This window comes from Thermobia domestica, chromosome 11, assembly GCF_964235325.1.
Source record: "Thermobia domestica chromosome 11, izTheDome1.hap1.1, whole genome shotgun sequence".
NCBI lineage: Eukaryota > Metazoa > Arthropoda > Insecta > Zygentoma > Lepismatidae > Thermobia > Thermobia domestica.
Genome location: NC_137464.1, coordinates 35,461,557 through 35,473,663, shown reverse-complemented (window position 1 = coordinate 35,473,663; position 12,107 = coordinate 35,461,557). Strand labels below are relative to the sequence as shown.

General features: G+C 35.2%; 1 protein-coding gene across 4 annotated transcripts in view; it reads left to right on the top strand.

Annotated features, from left to right (window-relative positions):
* The first annotated feature begins 8,178 nt into the window (after nucleotides 1-8,178).
* Sirt2 (Sirtuin 2) overlaps nucleotides 8,179-12,107 on the top strand; it is a 42,380-nt gene continuing 38,451 nt past the window's right edge. For 2 of the 4 annotated variants that reach the window (XM_081730353.1, XM_081730351.1), the window contains exon 1: nucleotides 8,179-8,337. The gene's annotated coding sequence lies outside the window, so the exon portion shown is untranslated. Of the gene's footprint in view, nucleotides 8,338-8,716; nucleotides 8,808-12,107 lie in introns of those variants that run through there. The other 2 variants (XM_081730352.1, XM_081730355.1) reach the window with 2 other exon arrangements.

Here is a 12,107-nt window from a genome sequence, read left to right as displayed (position 1 = left end):
GTAGATTTTAAAATCTACCTAAAAAGCTAATTACAACCAAGAAAGTACTTATGAGAATCACTGGCAAGAGGGTGTAATAAAAAGGGGTTGGAATATGAAATAAGTTGAGAATTACTAATCTATACTGAAATATTCTGTACCCAGCACAGTGTTATTAATCAGGATAAAATAAATGAAAAAGTCGGTTGCTAGTAAAGAGCAAAAAGTCCTAAGAAATAAGTTATTACATGATTTTGAAACATGTTAAAAATCGTGTTTTAAACTGTTCAAAATGTTTAAGACATGTTTTTTTTTTTTTTTTTCGTCTGTGTTTTAAAACATGTTTAAAATGTTTTGAACATCTTTTTCTTATGTTTTAAACACGTTTTGTTCTTTTTTTTTTTAAAAAAATAAAACTATTTTTTCCAACCCTTGTCTGGTGCCTAAGTAATATAAAACAAAAACCATGTACCAAATTGGTCGCCAGGTTGGAATTTTCGATCGCCAGATCGCCAATGATGACTGAATATTTCAGTTTGGCGATAGACATTTGCATAAATTATATCTTGCAAAAAAAAAGAAAGAAAAAAAGAAAGAAAGAAAGAAAGAAAGAAAGAAAGAAAAGAAAAAAGAAAAAAAGAAAAAACTATATGATCTTGTTGCTGGATTCAGACTTGAGGTTTCGTGGCGTGCCTGTAATATATAGCAAATCAATATATAGAAGTCATTACATATGCCGGCATGAAAAGGTAAGAAATATGGCGTTTGAAGCGAATAACTGACAATGTACAGGGCCAAATGAATACATTCCCACACCCAAGATTATACTTCAGCCCCTTCACCTTCCGTCAAACAAAATATATTCGTAGTTCTTTTGTTGTTGTAAAGGCGAACCTGTCCTTTGCCCTGTCGCTTTGTAAAGTATAGCGATCTTTATTCTTTGGACAATGGGCTATCTGCGCACCATATTTCGATTATATTCAGCCAGTAGTTACGGAGAAATAAAATAGAACATACAAGGCAAGCCGAGCCGAGCCTATCGCCGGCCGAGCTCGGCCATCACATGTAGTGATCTTTATTCCTTAGATGATTGGGTATTTTCGCATCAAGTTTGGTTTAAATTTAGCTGATAGTTACCGAGGAATAAAGTACTACATACACACACACATAATTACAGTACATCTGGAGTAAAAGTACAACATCCGGTCAGCTTACGCCGGGAACTGAAAAGAAAAGTCCTAACATCAGGATCACAAATAGAACATACTATATGTAAGCGGAATCCACTTTCAACATCGCAATATTAATGGGGGGGGGGGGGCTTCAGCCGGGTGATCCTCCCTGACTACGCCACTGTCAGACATGACCTACAGCTTAAGGGGATGTCTTCCCATCATCAGAGGCTTCAGAATCTTCATAAGATAACATGTAAAATTTAATTCATAAATATCTTAGAAAATACTGCATTTAGGAACTGGTAATTTTGTTGCCAAAGAGTAATACAATTCAGATGACTGTCACAATTTTGCACCTAATTACTTGGATTAATTGTAATGCATTCTTCCGTATTGAGTTACTGCAGGTAAAGAGTCAAAAGACCACTTGCAAACCTCATGAATTACTATGGATGACATTCTTTGAAGAACAAATGCTGAGGAGGGATGTATTATGACAATTTGAAAAGTGAAACCCGTGTCTACCCCTCCAGTTTCATAATCATTTATGCCTTGAGCAGTTTCCCTTTCCACTCCCACTTCCCACTGTTTTTCCACAACTTTACGACACAACTATCTGAATGTGCTTTTTCGGCGAGGGTTGGTATGATTCACGTGTCAACAAAATACTTCGTAGAACAAAGATAATGATCTTTGAAACCTCAGTATGGAATGTCTTTCCAATTGCTTTTCTACATCTTTTGCTGGTTGAAACGGATGGATTCTCCTTCGAAGCAGTAGCTTTAATCTCTTCCACTCACAAATGTACAACCAAAAAAAGTCTAAATGTTTCTTATATATTTGCCTATTTCTTTTGTTTTCTGGAAGGATAGATTTCTTTTCATTTTATAATATTTATCACAAAAACGCACACAGTACGATGTTTCTGTGGTTAGAACGGATTAATTGTGTGCAGCGATGGCAAAAATCAAGTTTTCGTTTTTTTTTTTTTTTGAATAACTAGAGTTTGGTTTATCAAAACTCCATTATATATTTACCATATTCGCGTGTGTCAGTGTGTGACAAAAATAAATAAATAAATAAAGTATTTCATGGATCATCACCAAATTTGGAAAAAGAGTCAAGAATTAGGAAGTGAGTTTGTTATTAAAATAGTCTTCTCAAACCGAAAGTGCTTTAAATAAACCATTTCCGGATTGATCATTGATCACCATAGATCGAAAAACGTAATACTGTACGTATTAAGATCCGGGTTTCTGTTTCGTAAGAACATATTTAATCTCTATTATTAACTCTCTACTAAAACCGGAAGTGGTTCATTCAACTATAATTTCTCGTTTCAATAAATATTGGTCTACATAGAGCAAGAGCAGTAGATGAAAGCAGTTTTCTCCATTCGGATAGCTCTCAAGTGTCTCAAAAGTGCAGTGGCGTAGTCAGGGGGGCTCACCCGCCTCAAGCTCTCCCCATTAGTGTTGGAATGTTGAAAGTGGATTCTGCTTACATGAAGTATGTTCCATTTGTAATGTTAGAACTTTTCTTTTTAGTTTCCTTAGTAAGCATAAGGGAGCTTGTAGTTTTACTCCAGATGTAATTAAGTATGTGTGTATGTAGTACTTTATTCCTCGGTAACTACCAGCTAAATTTAAACCAAATTAGATGTACAAGTACCCAATCATCTAAGGAATAAAGATCACTACATGTGATGGCCGAGCTAGGCTCGGCTCGGCTTGCCTTGTATGTTCTATTTTATTTCTCCGTAACTACTGGCCAAATATAATCGAAATTTGGTGTGCAGATAGCCCATTATCCAAAGAATAAACATCTCTATACTTGGTGGCCGACTCGGCAAAGGACAGGCTCGGTTCGGCTCTGTTTGTATGTTGTACTTTATTTCTTGGTAACTATTGGTCCGATTTAAATCAAATTTGGTTTCCAAGTATCGCTTAAGGAATAAAGATCATTATATATTATGTCTAGGCTCGGTCGCCGACAGTCTCGACTCGACTTGTCTTGTACGTTGTATCTTCTTTTTCAGTAACTACTGGCCGAAATATTTTAAGCAGGGACGCAAGTGGAATGCAGGACAAAAATGTCCTTCTCTCCTCTTGCCTTATGTTTTCTTACTTACTTGACAAAAGTTATATTATTTTGCTTGGTGAATTCTTTTCCTTCAACCTTCAGAAAATCATACTTTTGCAAAGCTCTGCTTTCGTTTAAGCCCCAAACAGAAACATGATGGCAAAAAGTTTCGGAATGTGTTGCTATTTTCACTGCTCGCTTCTCATTTTAGATAGTGTATATTTACAACAAAGGGGGGAAGTGCACCTTTGCAGTCCCTAAATCCGGCCCTGTATAGATAGATAGATAGATAGATAGATACAGTGGCGGTTCCAGGATATGAACAAGGGAGGGGCTAAACCATAGCTTGCAGCTTTATCCAGTGTAAAGCAGAATTGAAGCCCATTTTAACCAGTGTATACCTGATCGTCAAGGGGGGACTATAGCTCCTATAGTCTTCCCTCGGATCCGCGCCTGTATACAAGGGCGCCGATTTCTCTGTAAAATGGGGGGGGCTCATTTAGATGGAGAAGGCATATATGAAGATTTTAAAACAAATTGCATTCAAATTATTCCAAATATTATATCTTCTTAAATACAATTAGGGGGCCTACATGTGCTTTGGGGGGGTCCCGGGTCACCTTGGTCCCTTAGAATCGGCGCTCATGCCTGTATATATATATATATATATATATATATATATATATATATATATATATATATATATATATATATATATATATATACCTTGATGAGTTTCTCGCTACGCAACTGCAAGAATACCTTTCATGTCCTCTATTGATCTTCAATTGAAACCGGAAGTCGTAGGAATGAACCACTTCCGGTTTCAATAGTCATATCCATAGAACAGGAATTGTAACAGTAAGAAGCGGTTTTCTGCATTCTATTCAGCGTTCTAAAAATAGCTGCCATCTTCTGTGGTCGAAAATCAGAAACTTCCTGTTTTAACGTTGAGAGTTATAGAATAAATCTATAATAGATAAGAAGCTGGTTCTTCAATCAGTTAAGCGTCCCAAAAATATACATTTCGTCTGTATTCTAATCCCTCTACTAAAATCGGAAGTGGAAGAAATCTATTACCTTTTGGGGTTTCAATATTAATTGTGAAAATACTGCACTACAGAAACCTATTTTTCCGTTGCTTATTTATTTTATTCAGGTTTATTTTCCTTTGCAATTAAATTAGTTAATCTATAAATGTAATTACTTATCATTATTGTATTCTTTATTTCGTAAATTATCTTATAATACAAATATATTATTAGTGGTGAGCTTATGTCCGCTTTTGCATTAACATAGGTGAGCTTAATGCCGGTGAGCTTATGTCCGCGACCCGAAAATATACACCATGTTTTGACTTATAAATATTTTACATAGTGTATATTGAAATATTGTCTTCCATGTGGCCTACATGTGTAAACTTTCAACATGAAATTGATTTTACTGACTCCCTTCCCCCTTTTATACTTGATGAATTGCAACCTCAAACAACAGCATTATTCCTTAAGTAAAAGGAAGGCACATAGCATGTAACCGGACTCCGCTAGTCTACCGTAAGCTTCTCCATTGTCTCAAGATACTGAATCAACGCCGGAAAAGTACTTTAGCTCCCACTGGGAATTGAAACCAAGGCCTATGTGGGGATCCACAGGATTCAGATTCCTCCCCACAAAACTTCGCAAGTCGACGAACATTTGTGAACTTTCTTACTATAAGTATACTTCTTTGTCATCGAAATGATTGACATAGGCTAAAAATTTTAATATCTTTAGCTCTATCATGTTTAATAAGAGGCACTAATTAACAATTGTCGTCTTTTCGGGTGTTGAATAACACAGGTCAAATACTACATATAAGTATTAGACCTGCAAAAATCTTCGGATACCTCAAAAAAAAAAAAAAAAAAAAAAAAAAAAAAAAAAAATCTGGGCGCGTGCCTGACGTGCTCTAAACATTCATTTATTTATGTAAAATATTTCAAATGCAGCTTCTAAGGCCAATTTACAACAGAATATTTTAACATCAATAATGGAAAAAGGAAAGGAGAAAATCAGACAGGATTTATGCTTAAAGATAACATCCCGACATTCACTTTGTGGAACAACGAAAAAAGCTGGTAAAACGGTCAGGGTAGCAGGCCACAAACTTTGAACCCAGGATCTCCCTTTTGCGAAAGAAGAACGCTAGCCACTAGGCTATGCTCGCTAGACATAATAATAATAATAATAATAATAATAATAATAATAATAATAATAATAATAATAATAATAATAATAATATTGTTTGATTCAATATAGTGAACAAATTGGGGATGTGCCTGGATTAAGAATCAGCAAACAACGGTGAAATATTCCAAAAATAATGCAGATTGATAGCCAATGACGTGGCTATGCATCACACAATTTCCTAGCTATTTTGTGGGCTTTGTTTTAATAATAATGATAATATGATTTTCACAGGCTTGCGCCCACCATTCATGGAAGTTCTTACATAAATTAATCCTACTCTTGTTGTGGACAGCGAAGAGCGCTATGAAAACAAAGCAAGATGAAGAATGAAAGAGAATGTCTATTTTCCCTCCCCTTTGCTACTTTTGTCTCACTCTGTGCTTCCCCCTGACCCTGCTATCCCCTTCCACCTGCCTTTTTCCTTGTATGTGACTGACTTCCTCCTATGATATTCACAGAAATCGATCTCTTTTTTCTCCCTTTCTCTACTTCATATTTGCAATAACAACATATGAAAGTGAAATATTCATTCTGCTTCACCACCTGAAGAACGAAATTCAATGTGACCCTCTGAAGAACAATACAATAGATACCATGTCCGAGGAACTCTCCAAAGATCTGATAAGATCTGTAACTGATGAACACAATACCTTTACCAAACCTGTCTGATCAACTGTGTTACTCATGTGGCAAATAGTATTTGTAACGAAATAGCTTCTGTTCTACACATTTTCGTTCCATTAGATACCCGCAGAGGAAAGAATCTCATTCAGCTGGTACCAGTTGTTTATTTTCTCCCACCAAGCGTGAATGGAATACCCGAAACAGATTTGTTCCTTCAATTAGTTACGGTACAATAACGTTACATGCTCGAATAACGTTACGGTGTCGTAACAAAAATTGGTGTTATACCTTGTACCTACCTACATTAAATAACCAATAATTTTGTTACAGAGAACTATTTTCGTTACGTTACAGTTACGTTAAGTTATCCACCGTACAATGCAAGGACACATCCTTGGTATAAAGCAACTACAATTATCCCACTTATTTAGTATTGCCAAGCAAGCTGGACATAACAGTGTTATTTTTAGTTTCATTTTCCGTAAAATTTACTTTAGCCAACCGGATGAGTACTAATCAACTCTTAACGGCAAGATCTCATAACTACTTATATCACTAGGTACAGAGTTATGGGTGGATCTAGAAGGCACAGACTGTGATAGGCAGTGGCGTATTTAGGGGGGCTTCCGGGCTTAAGCTCCCCGAAATCTTACTTACTATAGTATAAAGTATATGAAATATCTTGCAGAATTTTCATATTTTCAGGAAAAGCCCCAGAAAGTTAGCAAAGCCCCCGAAACGAAATCGCAAATACGCCACTGGTGATAGGTATATCATGAGTTTCTATAAACTTTGAAAAATGTATAAATAATAGCTTAAAATGTACCTGGGTATATGTCATAGAAAAAACTGGGGTTTCTAGGCCCCCGACTCCGCCCTAGATCCGCCTCTGCTCAGAGGCGAGGAGGGAGTCATACTTTACCGCAGTCCTCAACATACTCAAGACACAAGATTTACTTTTGCGTGGCAATGCAACGTGAAAAGATTTGCATTAACGTAGGTGGTAGAAGGCAAATACATATTCGTAGAAATTTTAAATATGTCCTTAAATTAAAAAAAAATATATCTCCATCTATTTCAAGATCCTTGATCTATTTGATCTATATCCAGATAATCCCTTCCGATAGATTCTTGGGGCGATATTCAGAGATAATTCGTTGATCGACGTTTAGTCAAGACTAGTTGATGGCATACTAGCTCATTATTAACGAAGATGCACTTTTTGGTATTCAGAGTCTATTTGAGTACAACTAAAAAGTTGATTTGGGTAAGATTAACTTACATAACCCCAATGCATCCGGTGAGAAAAGTAAATGTGGCAACTACGGTTAAGTAGATGAGCGCATGCGTAGCATGTAAAAAATGAAAATACATGAAATACAAAACACGAAAGGCCTTATGCAGAGTCGTTTTGACGTCTGATTAACACCATACTACGGGATTGACTAATGAATGGTTATGAAAATTGTATTCAGAGTCTCTGATTAGGACGTAGTATTTGACGAAGTTAATCAAATGTGACTAATTAATCTAGAGCAGAGACTAATCTTTTACTCATGCTTTAGCGTGCGACACAATATTTCGTATTTCGTAATTCATGTATTTTCATTTTTACAGACTACGCATGCGCTCATCTACTTTTCCGTCCGTAGTTGCTACAATTATTTTACTCACCGATCCATTGGGGTTCTACAAGTTAATCATACCCAAATCATCAATTTAGTTGTTGTACTCAATGTAGACTCTGAATACCAAAAAGTGCACCTTGCTTAGTAAAGAGTTAGTATGCTTACTAACTAGTCTGTGACTAAACTTCTATTAACGAATTCTCTCTGAATACCGTCCGAAATGTGTCGCACGCTAAACCGTGGATAAAGAATTAGTCTCTGTTCTAGATTAATTAGTCACATTTGATTAACTTCGTCAAATACTACGTCCTAATCACATACTCTGAATACAATTTGCATAACCATCAGTTAGTAAACCTCGTAGTAAGGCGTTAATCAGACGTCGAAAAGACTGTGCATAAAGCCCTTGGACACGAAGCGGCTCCATAGTCTTAATATTTTCTAGAAATAGTTATTACTTGTGTTAGTAGTTGGCCACAGTGTTGGAGACGGATGACAAGCGAAAATGTCGTCTGTTCATAGGGCCAAGGGATAATAATAAGCAAAACATGAACAAAATTTAACTACCTGTCAATGTAGAAAATCGACGTGAATTTGTCTGTGTGCAGCTGAAAAAAACAGGTAATTTTTGTTAAAAACTTCTTCGTTGTAAGGGAAATTTCTTCTAAGTAATTCATATACGTACTTATTTATCTTACATCAATTGTGTGTCATTGTCTGCGACAAAGGTTATCTTTAACTCTACAAATGATTTCTAAGTACACCATAAGCAGTCTGTCCATTCAATACTGCTCGAGCTTGACCTAAACCAGTAATTCCAATCAAAAAGCGTTTTATTTCTTTAATTTAACTTAAATATATTTACAGCTTTTTCAGATTTGACAACTTCATTTGAGATTTCATTAAGTCGATTCTATCCTGCATCCTTTTTTATTCGAGTGTTTTTCCAGTTGTGCCTGCCAGTCTTGGTACCGTGCTAGGCAAGTTTAGGCACGCCACATTTTGCAAAAAGTTTAATTCTCTGCAAGGGAAGACATGTTTATAAGGAACACATTTCTGCTAATGGAAGAATTAAATACTAAATAATACAGGTATATTATAGGATTACGAGTGTAGGATTGTTATTGTAAAATCATTACAAATGTTTTACGACCGTTAAAATAAGTGCGTGCGTGTGAAAGATGACTGTATGAGGTACCCACTGACAAAATATTCTCCACAATGTACAAAGTCAATATTTTATGTTGGCAAGTGTAGCGTTACTAGTGTGAAACGATTTCAAGTGCTGCTGGATCTCCTCTGTTGTTGCGAAAACCCATGTGCGTTCAATACCCATGCTTCTGCGTATACTCAACATCGTTTACGAACCTGCTCCCATTGGACGCATGCGCTGTCGTGCATTTCACCAGCTTCGTCTTCCTCTGCCTCGGTTAGATTGCATTCGTGTTTTTTAGTTGTTATCTAGCACAAGTTGGTTTGTATTTTCACACTGTAGTTTTTATATCATATCGGTCGATGTATTTATACGCAAATTGTGGACTATATTAAGCTGGAGAGGTACAGCGTTTTTTTTTTCCCGAAAAAATGTTAGTTTTGATAATTTCTGAGCTAAGTTAGGACTCAGTACGTACATCATTATATTCATATTTCCTTACGTGCACTTCCGGAAAGTATATATATATATATATATATATATATATATATATATATATATATATTGGACTGTACACTCTTTGTGCGCCCAATGGTAAATGAAAATAGAACGTTTCATTTTCATTTAACATTGGCCGCATAAAGAGTGTACAGCCCAAACGGCTCGACCGATTTAAAAGAAAAAAATCCACTTTAGATTTAAAACAAGATGTTTGGTAATAATAATAGTAACAATATATGTATTTATGTAGTAATATGTATATATTTATTGTCTTATTGAAGTTTTCGTAATCTGGAAATAAACTTTTGGTTTGCTTTTAATATGTAAAAATCCTAATCCCCTAGAAAACTTTGCCTACTACACTCCTAAAAAAAACTATGTTTTGTTTGCAAACGTATTGTGTTGCATATTACATTAGTTTTTTTTTTTTTTTTTTTTTTTTTTTTTTTTTTTTTTTTTTTTTGCTTTGCTTATACATATCAACTATATCAAAACACATTGTATAGTGCGGTAACTATTGCATCATAAATGTTCTTTGTTCAATTTTAAATTTAAATTTACTTCGACAGTTGGTATTTAATGTTCACTAGTGAAATATCTAGTGGACTTCTGTCCTACCTTTAGAAAGTTAGAGTAGGCTTTTGTCCTATTCTTAATAAAATACACTCCACGGGGTATATATTGCAATTATGACTGTTTGCTTGGTTTCAGAAAAGTCTTGTAAAATATGGTTTTTAAAGATTTTTTTTTTTTTGAATTGGTCATAGGATTCTCGTATCTCAATTTGAAAGAAATGAATTTCTTAGTTAATTGTATAATTAATAGAATGAAATAGATTGTATTATGTAATTCATGTATAACTGCAGAACAGATAATGATAGTAATAATTTTAGTAGTACAAATATAGCTGTTATAGTTGGAATTAGCTACGTTTGTGACATTATTATCAAGTACTTACTGCATCGTCGCAATTTCATGTGGTGGTGGCGAATTCAAAACTAAGGCAAGTAAATGAAAAAGGCAAAAGACCTAAACAGCACAAGTCCTAAAAATAATTTCACGGCATAAGACCTAAAAATCATTTCGGGGCACAAGACAAAAGGCACTAGTCCTAAACGGCACAAGACCTAAAATTTAGGTCTAGTGCCTATATTTTTAGGTCTTGTGCCGTTTAGGACTTATGAATGTTACCCACCTCACGGACCTCCTATGGTTATGCATCATGAGTTAACACACTGCCTACATATAAACTTCACCAGACTTCACTGTGTAAATTATGCTTAATGTCTACGTTATGAAAGTATCCACGCTTAACATCTTAGACTCTTTAATGTGTTATTTCGTGGACACGCATCTCGCAGGTAAGAACACAATGGTTTATAAAATATGATTACAAATTTCTTCGTATGTGGTTCTCAATCGTCACCAAAGTATGTGATTTGATGTACTTGTTTGGTACACGTTTTCCTAGTGTCAGTATATTTGTAAGGCACCTGTTTAACCCCACAAGCCTAAATTTAAAGACACCCTGCTTCGCTCCTGCCCTAACTCGCTTAGATAACATTTTAGTGGGTATCCAGCATAAGTTGGTTACTGTTTTTTGCACAATAGTTTTATGGCATCCAAAAACTGAAGCTCTCCTAAAGTGAATCTGCAAAGAGTAGTGCAAGTCTACACCCCAAAATTACTGTTCAAGGAACATAGAGTAAATGTACTGGAAATAAAACATGTATGCAACGAATGTGTTCATGAGTTCCTAGAAGATAATAGTTGGTTTCTGGCTTGAAATACATTGTGATTGCTTTGTTGAAATTTAGCGTTTTTTTGCATTGACACTGTATGAGACGTCGATTTAGAATTTAAGGCGAAATCGGAACCACCATAATGTATACAAATTTGAAGCCTCTCTCACTGGAATCGAAATCGCGACCCCTTTCACCAAAGACGCGTGAACTAGACACTAGATTAGCGGTGAGTGCAGAAGAACCTTATAGGTTGTATATTTTTACGTGTGTGTTCGACGTCATTGGGTGCATGTTCCGAGTTGTGTTTTGTAGTAGATTTTGTTGTTAGTATATATATGTGAGTGAGGAGGGAGAGGTTATGACGTGTATGATGTTTGTTTCCCATTATTATATTATTATTATTATTATTATTATTATTATTATTATTATTATTATTATTATTATTATTATTATTATTATTGCAAATTCATTGCTTTTTGTGAAATTCGAAAATCCTTTTTTATTTTTTTTTTTAAATCATCAACAATAGTGAATTGAATTCTTGTGGGTTCTGTGTATACACGAGTATCTGGATTTTTTCGAGATTTTGCCGTTTCCTATCACAGTATAATTACATCAATTCTTTTGTATATCATTTCTTTATCACGTGTCGCTTTTAGCCGAGAGCAGTGGGGCAATCTACTGTCCGCGGACCAGATACGGTCCCCTAAAAGGTTCTATCTGCGACATAACTCACTCTGACAGATGGAAAGAAGACTATAATTACATCCAAAGATTTGTATTTGAAACTGACTAACGGACATTTAATATTTATAAATGTTCATCCTACTAGTTAGAGCCAGATTTTAACAAACTTTAAGTATTAATTGTGCTTTTTAAAATGTACCATTGTTGCTTTTAAAAATTATACCCGCCTAAGCTATTTTATTCTATTTTCTTCGGGCTTCGTGTAGCAAAATTTGCCTATCATTGACCTAAAATACAACTAATAA